The sequence below is a fragment of the Daucus carota genome, chromosome 2, assembly GCF_001625215.2.
Source record: "Daucus carota subsp. sativus chromosome 2, DH1 v3.0, whole genome shotgun sequence".
Lineage (NCBI taxonomy): Eukaryota > Viridiplantae > Streptophyta > Magnoliopsida > Apiales > Apiaceae > Daucus > Daucus carota.
In genome coordinates, this window is record NC_030382.2 from 48431277 (window position 1) to 48446140 (window position 14864).

A 14864-nucleotide genomic window follows, 5' to 3' on the forward strand; every position below is an offset into this window, starting at 1 on the left:
TGCATGCATGCAAAGACTCCTACTGATATACCAACTACTGCTACTTAGTTTAGATTAAACCAACATTCACCCCCTTAATCTAAACTTTCTGAGACAAATCTTTGACTCCTAGAAGTTCACACATCTTCTCAAATTTGACGATAGACAACGCCTTGGTGAGTACATCTGCTCTTTGTTCTTCTGTACGCACGTGCTTAACAACAATTTCACCACGTTCAACACACTCCCGGATGAAATGGTAGCGGATATCAATGTGTTTGGAACGACCATGGAACACTGGGTTCTTTGCCAAGTCGATAGCAGACTTGTTATCAATGTACAGAACTACTGGACCAACGCTCCCATCTGTGATTTTTCCCAGCAGATTTCGAAGCCATATCCCCTGACAAGCTGCTGCAGTTGCAGCCATAAACTCTGCCTCACACGAGGATAAAGCTACGCATTTTTGTTTCTGAGAAACCCATGATATTAAGCTTTCATTCAGATAATAAACCATCCCAGCCGTGCTTTTCCTATCTTCGATATTACCGCCCAAGTCACTGTCAGAATACCCAGTGAGCATGTTGTTCTTACTATCCTTCGTGTAGACTAAGCCATAACTCATTGTGCCTTTAACGTATCGTAATATACGTTTTGCTGCATTCAAGTGCATCTGTGTAGGTCTCTCCATAAAACGACTTACAACCCCTACGGAATATGCTATATCCGGTCGTGTATGCACGAGATAACGAAGGCCACCCACCAAACTTTTAAACTCCGTCGGATTCACAGCCTTTCCCTCTTCATCTTTTGTGATTAAAAGCTTAGGGTCCATTGGATATTTAGTTGGATTACAATCACCCAAGCCAGCCTTCTCCAAAATTTTCTTAGCATAAGCTGTTTGCTTCAGCTTTATAAAACCTTCTCCTTGCTGTACTTCTATACCCAGATAATACGAGAGCTTTCCCAGATCGCTCATATCAAAATGACTGCTCATTTCTTCCTTGAATCGTTTGATGATACTAGTATTAGTACTTGTAATCAATAGATCATCGACATAAACGGCGACAATCAGCAGTTCTTTTCCCTCCTTCTTAGTGTAAACAGCATGTTCATATGGGCACTTTGACAGTCCCATTTCTTCAAGACATCGACTCAGCTTTGCATACCAAGCCCGTGGGGCTTGTTTGAGTCCATACAGAGCTTTGTTCAACCGATACACCATGTGTTCTTGTCCCAGTTTAACAAAGCCTTCAGGCTGAGATACATACACAACTTCATCTAATTCACCATTAAGAAATGCAGACTTGACATCCATGTGATGAACCTCCCATCCATGTTTAGCTGATAATGCCAAAATTAAACGAACTGTCTCCAGGCGCGTAACTGGAGCAAAAATTTCTTCAAAGTCTACACCGTGTTTTTGAACATACCCCTTTGCCACAATCCTTGCTTTGTATTTCACGATATTTCCACCAGTGTCCTTCTTTAATTTGTAAACCCACTTTAATCCGATTGCTTTATTTTCTGGAGGCAAATTAGTTAACACCCACGTATTATTTTTCTCCAGGGACTCCATTTCTCTCTCCATTGCGCTTCTCCATTCCTTCTGCTTGCATGCCTGTTCGTAGTTGACAGGTTCATCGACTCCCAATAGACACAATTCTTCTTCGAGCTCCACTTCCTCAGCATCATTATATATATCATCGAGTAGCCTGAACTTTCGTGGTTCACTGTTAGTTTCAGAATTTTCTATATTTGATGTTTCGGTAGTTGACGCAGTGCCACTCATTGACACAGAGCCGCTCATGCTCTGCACATCAGCGTATGTGTTAATGCTCTTGTTTGCACTGTTTGGAGTCCCAAAATCCCTTGTTTCATCACTCAACTCCTTTTCTTCTGTGTCAAAACCGGGAACTGTGAAGTAACCCTGCTGTACCAATGAAATCTTTTCATTCTGCTGACTCCAGGGCCATATTTTCTTTTCGTCAAAGACTACATCTCGACTAACATGTACTTGTTTCGTCTCAGGATCAAACAAACGGTATGCTTTTGTTCCGGGTTCCCTTCCAAGATTGATAACAGGCTTACTACGATCATCCAGCTTCTTCAAATGGACATTTGGAACCTTCATGTACGCGGTGCATCCAAAAACCCGGATATATCCCAGACTAGGCTTCACTCCTGTCCAAGCCTCATAAGGGGTCTGCTCTGATAAAGCACGGGTTGGTAGTCGATTCAACAGATAGACAGAGTGTCTCACTGCCTCTCCCCACAAAAATGACGGAAGTTGCATATCTTTCAACAAACTCCTAGCCATGGCAACTACAGTACGGTTACGCCTTTCAACCACCCCATTCTGTTGGGGTGTGTATGGAGCTGTGTAATGACGATTTATACCTGCAGATTCACAGTAGGACTTAAACTGGTTTGAGCAAAATTCACCCCCGTTATCTGTGCGTAACGTCTTCACCCTCTTCATTGGTCCATCCTCAACCTGAGTGCGAAACTTCTTAAATGCATTGAGAGCTTCATCTTTATTTTTTAAGAGGAACACCCACATAGCTCTGCTATAGTCGTCTACCAAGAGAAAAAAGTATTTATTCCCCCCCGGCGTCTCCGGTGCAATAGGTCCACATTGTAACAACCGCAAATTTTCAAGTACGTGAATAAATCGATCACTAAATTTTATGCGGCTAAAATTAGTATTTAAATAAAATGTGAAATTATTGGTACGTAAAATATTTAAGGCTGGTATGGGATTAGATTATATTTTTGGGCTAGCAAATTAAATTCAGTTACGTACCATTAAAATTTAATATTTGTTATGTAAATAATTAGTAGACGTAAAGTTTTAATTATACGACCCGATAATAGATAAATGTTACGGGTTAGCTAAAATAAATATTTCGTTGTGATTAATTAGTTTCAAAATATTTGGAAGATATTAGAATAATTATTTAACTAGTTATTTTAGTATAGCTTTATAAAAATTCGAATAATATATTATTTTTAGCTATATTTAAAATAGGTAGCGTTAAATAAGCCGGGATCGGGATATTCGAAAATAAATGAAGCAAAAGCATGAATTTTCCAGAATGTTACCTGCCCAAGTTACAAAACCTGGTGCCCAAGTTGTACACGTGGTGCCCAAGGTTTTTGTATTGTGTGAAGGCCAAGTAATCTTGTGATTAAGGTTAAAAAATGATTAATTAAAATGGCTAATTGTAATTAATAGTTGGCTATAAATAGCTTGGGAATAATTGAGGCATTTGAGAAAAATCATCAAGGGGAGGACTTTTTGAATCTGGAACAACACAAACAGGAGCAAAGTTAAAGGAGAGATTTTGTAGCAGAAAATCTAATTTAATACGGTAATTGCATCTTTAACTCATCTTCTTCCTTATTTAAGGATATGAGTATTTTAATTTAAGAAGAAAAAAAAAACTTTAGTGGTGATATATATATAACCACATGGATTCCTTTTTCTTTTACACTGCTGCTTTTACACATACAGTATGTTAGGTCCTGAAACGATTGTAGAAGGGGGGGGGTTGAATACAATCGTCACTAAAAATCGCGGCGGAATAATCTGATTTGAATTAAACTTGTTAATCAGATTTTAATTAATTAATATAACAATGTTTTAAGTCGTTATATAATTAATAAGGTTCGTTTTAATGTCCACTAAAGTTCGTAGAATAAATTCGACAGGATGTATTCTAGTTTAGTGATTAAAACAACCGAGTGATCAAAGCACAGAAAACTGTGGATATAACAATTGCAAGTTACAAACAACTTGAAAGCTTTTACAATGCTTGAACACTTGGAAATGAAGAAGTGAGGCCATATTTATAGGCAAACCACTTAGATCTAGGTATGACATTGAAAGGAATGACTTTCTAGATTAGGAATGACTTAAAACAACAAAGCCATGCCAAACAAGAAGAAGGAATGACATAAACAAGCAATGTCATACTGCATAGGCACGGTATGACATTTTAAACTTGGTCATTAAGTCATTCGGTATGACTTACACATCAAAAGCCATGTAGAACACTTCGGTATGACATTTATATGTCATGATAACGCAAGTCATACACACAACTGCCAATGTCTGAATGGATGACACGGTATGACTTAATAAGTCATATCAGACAAAGCCTAAAGCAAGCAAACGGTATGACTTGTTAAAGCCATACGGACAATGTCTGTAGCACAGACACGGTATGACTTCTTGAAGTCATGCTGAGAAAGTCTAAAACAATGACACGGTATGACATTCTCTGAGAATGTCATGCCGAGTCATTTACTCAATAAAACCTATATATTTAATTGAATAAATACTCAATAATCACTCACTTAATTATATTAATTATATAAATTCATAAATTAAATTAATTCGAAGGTGAATTAATTTAATAAATAAATTATACAACTAATTTAATTATTTTGATAAGTGAAATAATTAAAGAAATATTTATTAAATTATATTTCTTCAACAACAGGGACTCCAGGCTTTGATGAATGTTGTAGATCTTTGTCAAGATTGAACGGCCACTTGTAGTTGATGCAGAATACTTAATTAGAGTAGCTGACACACAAATGTACTGTCTGGTTCATCTGTATCTAGCTGAATTAAATATTCTTTATCAAATAGACACTTGAGATGTGGCTTGTTCGTCGATTCATTGTCTTCGTAGTTCTTCTTCATTAGTAACAATAGTATGGAATCTTCTGAATATATAAAGTATTAAAACTTTATACCTTCTGGACTTCTGGACGTGCTACAAAGGATTATTTGTACACTGAGGCTTGAACATATTAATGAACTTCTTCCAGTGGTATGCAGCAGCATCCTGAAATTCCTCAGACATATAATTTCAATAATTCACTTGACGTTCTTCGTACGGATTCCTTCAACAGTACTTGCTATTTACCTTGCTTTCTTATCAGAGTTGAGTTGGTACCTCTTTAATTACAAATAGGCTGAACATATGCCTTTCAATCTCCCCCTATTTGTTTGTTAACATAACATGCAAATTATCGAGAGGATAACTCAACTAACTGATAAGACAAAGGATTAAACATGAATTGTAAATAGCAAAAAGTTTCTGGTATTTCATTAAACATTGACCAGAATTCAAAAGATTACAATAGATTACAAAAGGATGTTCTTTTTGAACATATATTACAAATCCCTAATGAATCTAAAGATCAACTTCTCCTTCTTCGATATCAGACGTGTGAAGGATAGGAGTTGATGGTTCTTCCCTGGTTGGCACTTCAGATGTAGTGGATTCACCACGCTTCTTTCGTTCCTTTGCCAGAGCCAGTTGATGAAGTACTTCCAAATCCACAGGGTCTTCGCGGAAGTCTGATGGCTGAGATTTTGTAACATTTTTCATCCTTCGAAAGTATTGAGCAACATTCTTTCGAGTGCAGTAAGCAAGAATCACATCATTAGCATCAGACTTAGCTTTAGAAGCAAAGCCCTTGGTTCTTAAAAGAGTGGAGGCAAGAGCAAGTTGTTTAGCTGGATACTTTGGCAAGGCTTCTTCGTTCAGATAGACAGTGCTGAAGATCTCCTTGTGAACGAACTTAACACAATAAGGATTCCTGACAACCTGAGGACTGTTGAATACAGCTTGTTCCAGCAGTTTGTCACGAAGAAGTTCATTCAGGTTGGAGCTGCGCTTTACCTTATTCCGAAGTACCCAGAGCTCAGATACAGAGAATGATTTCAGAGATTCGACAGATAATCTGAAAGAACCATTCCTCTGTGTATAGACAATTAGCTCCCATTGCTCTAGCAGATTGTTGACCCCCACTGTCACATAATTCAATTCCAAAGCAAAGGCATGCATAAAGACATCCTCGTCAGGGTTTACCTCTCTAAGATCATAGATCAGAGATAAGAACTTTTTGTCGTCGAAAGGCTCCCTTTGAGGTCCATTAAAGATTCTTCTTGCAATGTCCCAGCTTTTTCCTTCTTTTCTCCTTATATCAAGATTCTTCTGCTTGATTGCAGCATCATAGATTTTCTGTTTCTCGATCTTGATTTGTTCTTCTGTGATCAACTTGTCCTCTAGAAGTTTTTGGAAATCACGAAGCTTACGCTTCCTAGCTTCATTTTCAGCTTTGAACTTCCGGACATTCTCCTCATGTTCTAGGTCAACAGGTTCTTCATCCTGAAACAAATAACCCTCATCAAATATACCTTCTTCTCCTTCTGCTTGACGATAGGTAGCATCGAAGATGTCATCATCATCCATATCCTGTGGATAGTCATCATAACTATCAGAATTGAAAACATTATCGGACTGATGTAACGGTTCTTTGCCTTTAGACTTATGAGTTTCTTTGTCAGGGGCAGATCCAGAAGTGGTATTTCCCTTGTTGCTTTGATTTGAGCTATTGCCTCTATCATCCCTGTCACCTTTGTCTCTATTCTCCCCCTTAGTTGAGGGATCCTCTCCAGAGGGTTGATCATCAGACTTGTTGGAGTTTCTGAGGAGTTGATCTAACTTGCTGTCGATGGTCTCAAATTTGGACATGTAAAGTTCATGATTAGACCTCATTTCAACAGCCAAGTCATGGATTTCTTCTTTAAGCTCATCCCTGTACGAACTGGATGGCCTCTCCTCAGTCTTCTGTTGTAGGGTCACCAACTGTGCACCCTTGAGCTTTTCATTCTCAGCAATCATTCTGGCTAATTCTGCTCGTAACTTAGCCATTTGTTCCTCAAACAGAGCCGGGTCAGTGTGTGCACTCACCTCACGTACACTCAAAGCTGTTTCACTAGCCTCACGTGCATGTGTATCGCTCGGTGTTTGCCTTACATCACTCTGTTCATTCACTCTTCCCGCTGTACCTGTATATACTACCAATGTCCCCTGAGATGGGTTCAAAGGTAGTGGAGGAACAAATTGTCCTCCGGAAGCCTGTGAGGGCAGATTAACTTGCATGCTGCCAAGTTCCGCCTGATCAGAAAAGAAAGGGAGATCAGCAAAGTTTTCATAAATAATACATTGATTTTGAAAATCTGTGCACTCAGTAAACATAGTAACCTGTGTATCTGTTTGGGTTGGCACTAGCGTGAGTGCTAGTGCAGTGCTTGACTCAGTACAAGTTACCGCGGCCGGACGGTCAATTTCAATGGCCACATCCTGTAGAGAGAATGGGTCCAGAGACTGCTTATCTGCCATTTCAAAATCTGAGCCTTGTTGGGAAGGCACAGATGAGGCTACAGTTGTCTCCAAAGTTTCCACCCTTTGCTTCTTTGAGGGAGACAGAGCTGTGGGTTTATTCATCAAACTACTCGAACTCCGTTTCCTCGCAACTTTACGAACAGGTTGCATTGAAGTGTTGGTTGATGTGTTTGGAGAAACGAATATTTGTTGAAGAGAATCTTCAGCTAGGTTATGAACCTGTGTGTTGTCAGGTTCATTGCTGGTAGGCTGGAAAACAAAATCCATGTCACAAACAAGATCACAACGATAATCTGACGTATCAACATTAAAATTAGATGATAAGTTAGAAAGTACCTGAGCTACCTGTAGGTCCTGACGAAAGGACTGCAGCTCTGGGTTGATAGGAGAGTCAGAGGGTAGGGGTTGTGAGGTAGATTGTGTTTGTGGGATGATTTGGGATTGTGTTTGGTGTGGGAGAGGTTCAGATGAAGATGGTTGATGCTCGAAGAGATCATAATCCAAAGTTTGATCTTCAAATGAAGGGTTAGATTGTTCTGTTTGAAGGATGGGGGAGTGATATGATGATTGGTTGGATGAGTGGTGTGAAGATTGTGCTTCTTGAGATTGTTGAGGTGAATGCTGCTGTTGTTGTTGTTGTAGAAGTTGTTGTTGATGTTGAAGTGTAGGTTGTTGAGTCTGTAGGGGTTGAGGTTCTTGAAGCTGTTGCTGCTGCTGCTGTTGTTGTTGAGGTTGAGGTGGATGAGCCACTTGCATTTGATATGGTTGAAGAGGAGCATTGAACATTTGGAGCAAGTGAGGAGTGGTGATTAGTGGAACATTAGCAAATTTATTCTTGTTATCCAACTGAGTCATAAGTTTGGTGCAGGCACGAGGAACTTGTGCCACAGGAGAGTTGGAGTAGTGTTCCTTCTCAGCGTCTGTCATCTTGTCATTCAGAAACAACATGATGAAGCGAGGATAAAAGCATGCAACCTTCGCGTTCTGTTCAACAGATCTGTTCCTTAAGGGCCCTAACTTGGAAAGAATGGCTTGAAGAATAAGCTTTCCAAAGTTAATCCGACGATTATAAACAATGCTGAACCCAATCTTCTGAAGCAGCGAGGTTATCACATTAAAGTTCTTGCGAGTGGTCGGAGCAAACACTTTAGCCAAAGTGTCGAAGAAAAGATCCCACTCAGGCTTCAGATTGCCTTTCAACATTCTAGGTAAATTGATCTCTCCCTGATATAAGATTGTCTCGAAGAAATTGGAGAGTTCAGCTTCGGTAGGGAGTTCAACAAAATTATCCCTGGGAAACCCCAAAACCCTATTAACATCATCAGTGCTGACAGTAATCGTACGTCCTCTGTGTACATCTCCAGAAATCCGATGATTATCCAACAAAGTAGTGTTCAGGGCTGTCGTGTAGAAGTCCTGAATAGGCTGTATCTGGAGATCTGCATGAGCTGTAATAGCAGTGCTGACGAGCGACTGGCTATTCAGAAACCGGACCCACGGTCTAAAACGAGCCAAACTGGCCTCGGGGTCGAAAAATCCATTCAAATTAGTCTCCTCGATAACAAAACGACCGGCCATTTTTAAAATTAAAAATTGAATTAAGTGAGAATTTTTCAAATAAAATAATAATTTTCAAATTTCTCACAAATTTCAATTAATAATTAACAAATCAATTAATTAATTAATTAATAATTCGATTTAAATGTGTAAAATCGAATTAAAATTTAATTAATCCTTAAAATGGCACAAATTAGTCTCCAAACAATGTCTTAGCCCTCACTAACTTCAAAAATCCCCAATTACACTCTTAAAACCCTAAAATCCGAAATCCAAAAACAAGGGTTTCAAAAACTTTTGATTCAAACTTCCACAAACTGATCAGAACAAGTAATCCACGGCAAGAGGGTCACAGAACCGGCAAGAACTCGGGCAAACTCGGTCCAACGCGTCTTGACTCAGTCGACCCAGTCAAACTCGGTTTGAAAAATCAAAAATCCGGCAGCACTTTGACTTGTCTTGGTGAGAAATTAGTAACCAGCAAGCTTTATGGGCTTGAATTAAAGTAACCAGCAAGTTTTGATGCAAAAACTTGAAAAAAATCGAGCTCAAGAACAATGTCTGTGCGTGTAGGCGTGTGGAGGAGATGAAGAAATGAGGTATGACTTTCTTTTGTTAAGTCATACGACTTTTGAATGGTCGGTATGACTTAACAAAGAAATGTCATACCGAACGAGTGAGTATGACAAATTGTGAAGTGCGGTATGACATTTGCTCAAAATGTCATACCGAGATCTGGACAGGGGGTAGGTGATGACTACGGTATGACTTTCTTTTAAAAAGTCATGCCGTAGTGTGTAGTACCGTAGAAGCTACAGCCGGTATGACATTTTCTAAAAATGTCATACCGAGCTCAATAAAACGGGATTTTAATAAAACTGAAAATAGAATATTAGGATTTTTGATTATTAAAAACAATTAAAACCTTTTGCACTTATAATCAAAAATCTAATACACACAATATATAAAATATTACACATATATTTTGTAAAATTCAACTTTAATTAAATATAAATACTTATGAATTTAACTTTAATTCATTAAAATGAATTAACTTAAAAACAAATATTTATGCTTAATTAATTTTGAAAAATACAAAATAAATACATATAATTATCTAAATGCATGGAGAATATTACAGGAGAGTATGCAGCACTTAGAAAATTATAGAGACACATATGAACATGCATAATTACACAGAAAAATTATCAGATAATTTACAAACAATTATATAAAAACTAATAAAATAGATATAATTACACAGAAAATTCACAAAAATATATAATAATATATATAATTCATATAAAATATATACAAAGAGAATCATGGCATATTTAACATCCCTAGCTCACAAACCAACTTAGAGAAAGTGGATTCATCAAGTGGTTTAGTGAAGATGTCTGCAATTTGATCAGCTGTGGGTACGAAATGTAACACCACAGTACCATTCATGACATGTTCTCGAATGAAATGATACCTGATATCTATGTGCTTGGTTCGGGAGTGTTGTACTGGATTGTTTGAAATGGCTATGGCACTGGTATTGTCACAAAATATTGGAATTTTGTCGATCGAAATACCATAATCATTTAATTGGTTTCTGATCCAGAGAATCTGAGCACAGCAACTGCCAGCAGCTATGTACTCAGCTTCAGCAGTAGAAGTGGACACGGAGTGTTGCTTCTTGCTGTACCAGGAAACCAATCGACGTCCTAGAAATTGACAACTTCCAGACGTACTCTTTCTGTCAATCCTGCAACCTGCATAATCAGAATCTGTATAGCCGGTTAAGTCAAAACCAGTATTCTTAGGGTACCAAATACCTAAACCAGGTGTACCCTTAAGATATCTAAAGATTCTTTTGACGGCTATAAGATGTGATTCCTTAGGATCAGCTTGAAACCTAGCACATAAACATGTTGCAAACATGATATCTGGTCTACTTGCAGTAAGATAAAGTAAAGAGCCAATCATACCTCGATAGCTTGTAATATCAACTTTCTTACCAGATTTATCCTGGTCAAGCTTTGTGGCAGTGGCCATGGGTGTCTTTGCCGGAGAAGAGTCTTCTAGATTGTACTTTCTTAGAAGATCTCTGACATACTTTGATTGGCAAATGAATATTCCATCTTCCTTTTGGCTTACTTGAAGACCAAGGAAGTAGGACAGTTCACCCATCATACTCATCTCATAGTTACTCTGCATTAACTTAGCAAATCTCTTGCACAAGTTGTCGTTAGTAGAACCAAATATAATATCATCAACATATATTTGAACAAATATCATATCATTATCATGCAATTTGTAAAAGAGAGTTTTGTCTATGACACCTCTAGTAAATTTATTTTCAATCAAAAATTCAGAGAGGGTGTCATACCATGTCCTTGGTGATTGCTTAAGCCCATAGACAGCTTTGAATAGGAAGTACACAAAATCAGCAAATTCTGGATTTTCAAAGCCAGGGGGCTGTTCCAGATATACTTCTTCTTCTAGCTTTCCATTCAGAAATGCACTTTTCACATCCATTTGATAAACTCTGAAGTTGGAGTGTGCAGCAAATGCAAGAAATATTCTGATGGCTTCAAGACGAGCAACTGGAGCATAAGTTTCATCGTAGTCAATTCCTTCTTCTTGAGAATAACCTTTTGCAACCAGTCTGGCTTTGTTTCTCACAACAATGCCATCACCATCTAACTTGTTACGGAAGACCCATCTAGATCCAATTGTAGACTTTCCTTTTGGTCTTGGAACTAGGGCCCAGACTTCTTGTCTCTCAAATTGATTGAGTTCTTCTTGCATGGCAAGAACCCAATCAGGATCAGCAAGTGCTTCGTCTATTTTCTTTGGTTCTAATTGTGAAAGAAAACCAGAGAATAGACATTCATTTGTCGTAGCACTTCTAGTCCTTACACCAACATCAGGATCACCAATAATCAGATCAAAGGGATGATCTCTGCTCCAGATCCTTTCCCTTGGAAGTTGTGTCCTTGATGATTCAGCAGTATCATCATTAGGCTGATGTGTATGACTAGTTGATCCACCAGCTCCCCCTGAGCTGTTGCCAGGTTGACTTGATGATCCACCACTAGTATTAGTGGAATCTCCAGCACTATTGCCATTTCCTCCACCATTGCCTGGATCATTATTATTGTTGTCATCACCTGTTGCAACCTCAGGTGGCACATCATCATCTGAATCAGAATCTGGATAGTTATCAAACTTCAGAGATTCAGATGGATCAGCAGATTGTAAACTTGGTAGTTTAGTGTCATCAAATGTTACATTGACACTAACTTTCACTGACAGAGTATCAATTACAAAAACTCTATAAGCATTATTTGTATAACCAACAAAAATTGCTTCAGATGCCTTTGGCTCAAACTTGTTCAAGTTCTCTTCACCATCCTTGAGAACATAACACTTGGCTCCAAAGACATGAAGATGTTTGACATAAGGTTTCTTGTTGTTATACAGATGAAATGGAGTTTTCATATGATCCTTGTTGATCAAAGTTCTATTTTGGGTATAGCAGGCAGTAGACACAGCTTCAGCCCAAAAGTACAGTGGAAGCTTTGATTCAGCAATCATAGTCCTTGCAGCTTCAATCAGTGTACGATTCTTTCTTTCGACGACTCCATTCTGCTGAGGAGTCCTTGGTGCTGAATACTGCCTTCTAATTCCCTTTTCAGAGTAAAAGTTGATTAGAGTTTGATTCTTGAATTCTGTGCCATTGTCTGACCTTACAGCTTTGACTGGCACACCTCTATCCAATTCAACTAACTTTATATGATCAATCACTGTCAACGGGGTTTCATCCTTAGAAGCCAGGAAGTAAACCCAAGTAAATTTTGAGAAGTCATCCACAATAACCAAGGCATATCTTCCTCCATCAATGGATGCAACATTCACAGGGCCAAACAGATCCATATGCAACAAATGAAGTGGATCTGTAATGGTATTGATGGTTTTGCCTTTGTGAGATGCTCTCTTCGCTTTTCCTTTCTGACAAGCTTCACAAAGATCATCAGATGAGAATTCCAGGGAAGGCAAACCTCTCACAAGATCTCTCTTGACTAGAGAGTTCATGGTTTTGAAGTTGAGGTGTGAGAGCTTCTTATGCCATAACCAACTATCTTCAGCAGACGCTTTGGCGTAGAAACAGTGAACTTCGTTTCCTGGTCCTGAAGATAAATCAGCTACGAATATATTGCCTTTCCTTATGCCACATAGTGAAGGACGCTTATCCTTGATATGTTTAATGATACATATCTCCTTTTCAAAATGAACATAATATCCTTTGTCACAGAATTGACTGACACTCAGGAGATTATGTTGAAGTCCTTCAACTATTGCAATATCTTCTATGATGATCCTTCCAATTTTGTACTTGCCATATCCCACAGTACGACCTTTGCTATTATCAGCAAAACTGACTGTAGGGCCAGCTCCTTCTCTTATGTCCTCCAGCAGGGATTTATTGCTAGTCATGTGCATTGACGCTCCACTGTCAAGCACCCAGGTAACACGAACAATTCCACTGGCACCCTGCAAAAGACAGCTTGATTAAACATTCTTTGGGACCCACACTTGATTGGGTCCAGCAAACTTAAAGAATTGATTTCTATCAGGTAATACAACAGAGCCCCTTGGACTGATACTTGGTTCAGACTTGACTGAACTTACTTCCTTAACAACAGCCTTATAAACCTTAGTTTTAGGCTTTGGAACATAAGTCTCCTTTCTCTTGTGAGAAGGACTAGCAGTCTTTGATCTAGCATGCTTGTTGTTTGTGTGTTGTCTAGGTGATGTGTTTTCATTTTTAGCATGCAAATTTTTAAAATATGCAGACATCAAATTGAAAGCACAAGTCATACAATTATCAACACCACAGTATTTATGACATGCATCAAAAGTAGGAGCAACAGGAATATCAGTCATCACAGTAGGAACGTCAACAGATTCTACTCTAACTCTGTTATTAGATTTAAAGTTCTCAGTAGAATGACATCTATTGTTCTTGTTCTTACTATTCACAAAATTATTGGGCTTGTTGAATTTAGTTCTCTCAGAGTTGACACCTAAACCAGCTTTAGGCAACCTAACATTGCCTTTTACTTTAATTGGTTTCAGGTTTGTCAGAATCTCATCTCTCATTTCATTACTCTCTTTCATTTTAAGGTCTTCCTGTTTTAGTTCATATCTAATGACAACAGGAGTCTCTAAAAGAGGTTCAGCTTCTGAGGTTTTAAACAAAGGTTTAAGGGAATCTTTCAAAACAAAAGGAATCCCTCTCTCTTCAGCACTCTTCTTAAAAGGAGTAATGTTGCTAGCCTTACCTACAGATTTGTTATAGTCAAAGCCTATTCCAACAGTTCTCTTGATCTCTTGTTTATCATTAAGTTCTTTGACTATCATGGAGGCATCCTTAAAGGCTTTACATTTCACTTTCTCTTCGTCTAGCTGAAGTCTTAAAGCAATCTCACCTTTCTCTAGAACTTTGACTTTAGCACATTGAAATCCTAAATCCATAGTCAATTGTTCTATTTTAGGTTTTAATACTTTCATCTCATTCATTTTATAAGCATGAATATCTAAGACTAAAGTATCAATTTTAAGATTGGCAGCTTTCAATCTTTTAATAGCATCATCTCTTTCAAGTCCTAATTGCATAAAAAGTTTAGGGCATGTAGGATCTACCTGAAAGCTTCCAGCAGGAGGAGGTGAAGATGATCCAGTAGTAGCCATGAAAGCAACATTCCCTAGCTGCTCCTCTTCATCACTATCTGTATCATCCCAGCTTTTGCCTTCTGCCAGATATGATTTGCTCTTGAAGCTTTGACTTCCAGAAGTACCATGATGCTTTCTAACCAGTGCATCATACTTCTGCTTCAGCTCATCATACGAATCCTTTCTCTTTCCTTGAACCTTGGGCTGCTTGCACTCAGTTGCAAAGTGTCCAGGTTCACCACAGTTGAAACATTTAAATTTACTTCTGTCCACCATCCCAGTCTTGTATCCTCCTTTGCTTGTTGAAGATGAATAGCCTCCCTTCTGAAACTTACTAACAGTAGGTTTGTATTTATAGGAAGGGTTCTTCCGGAATCTCATGTTTCCAAA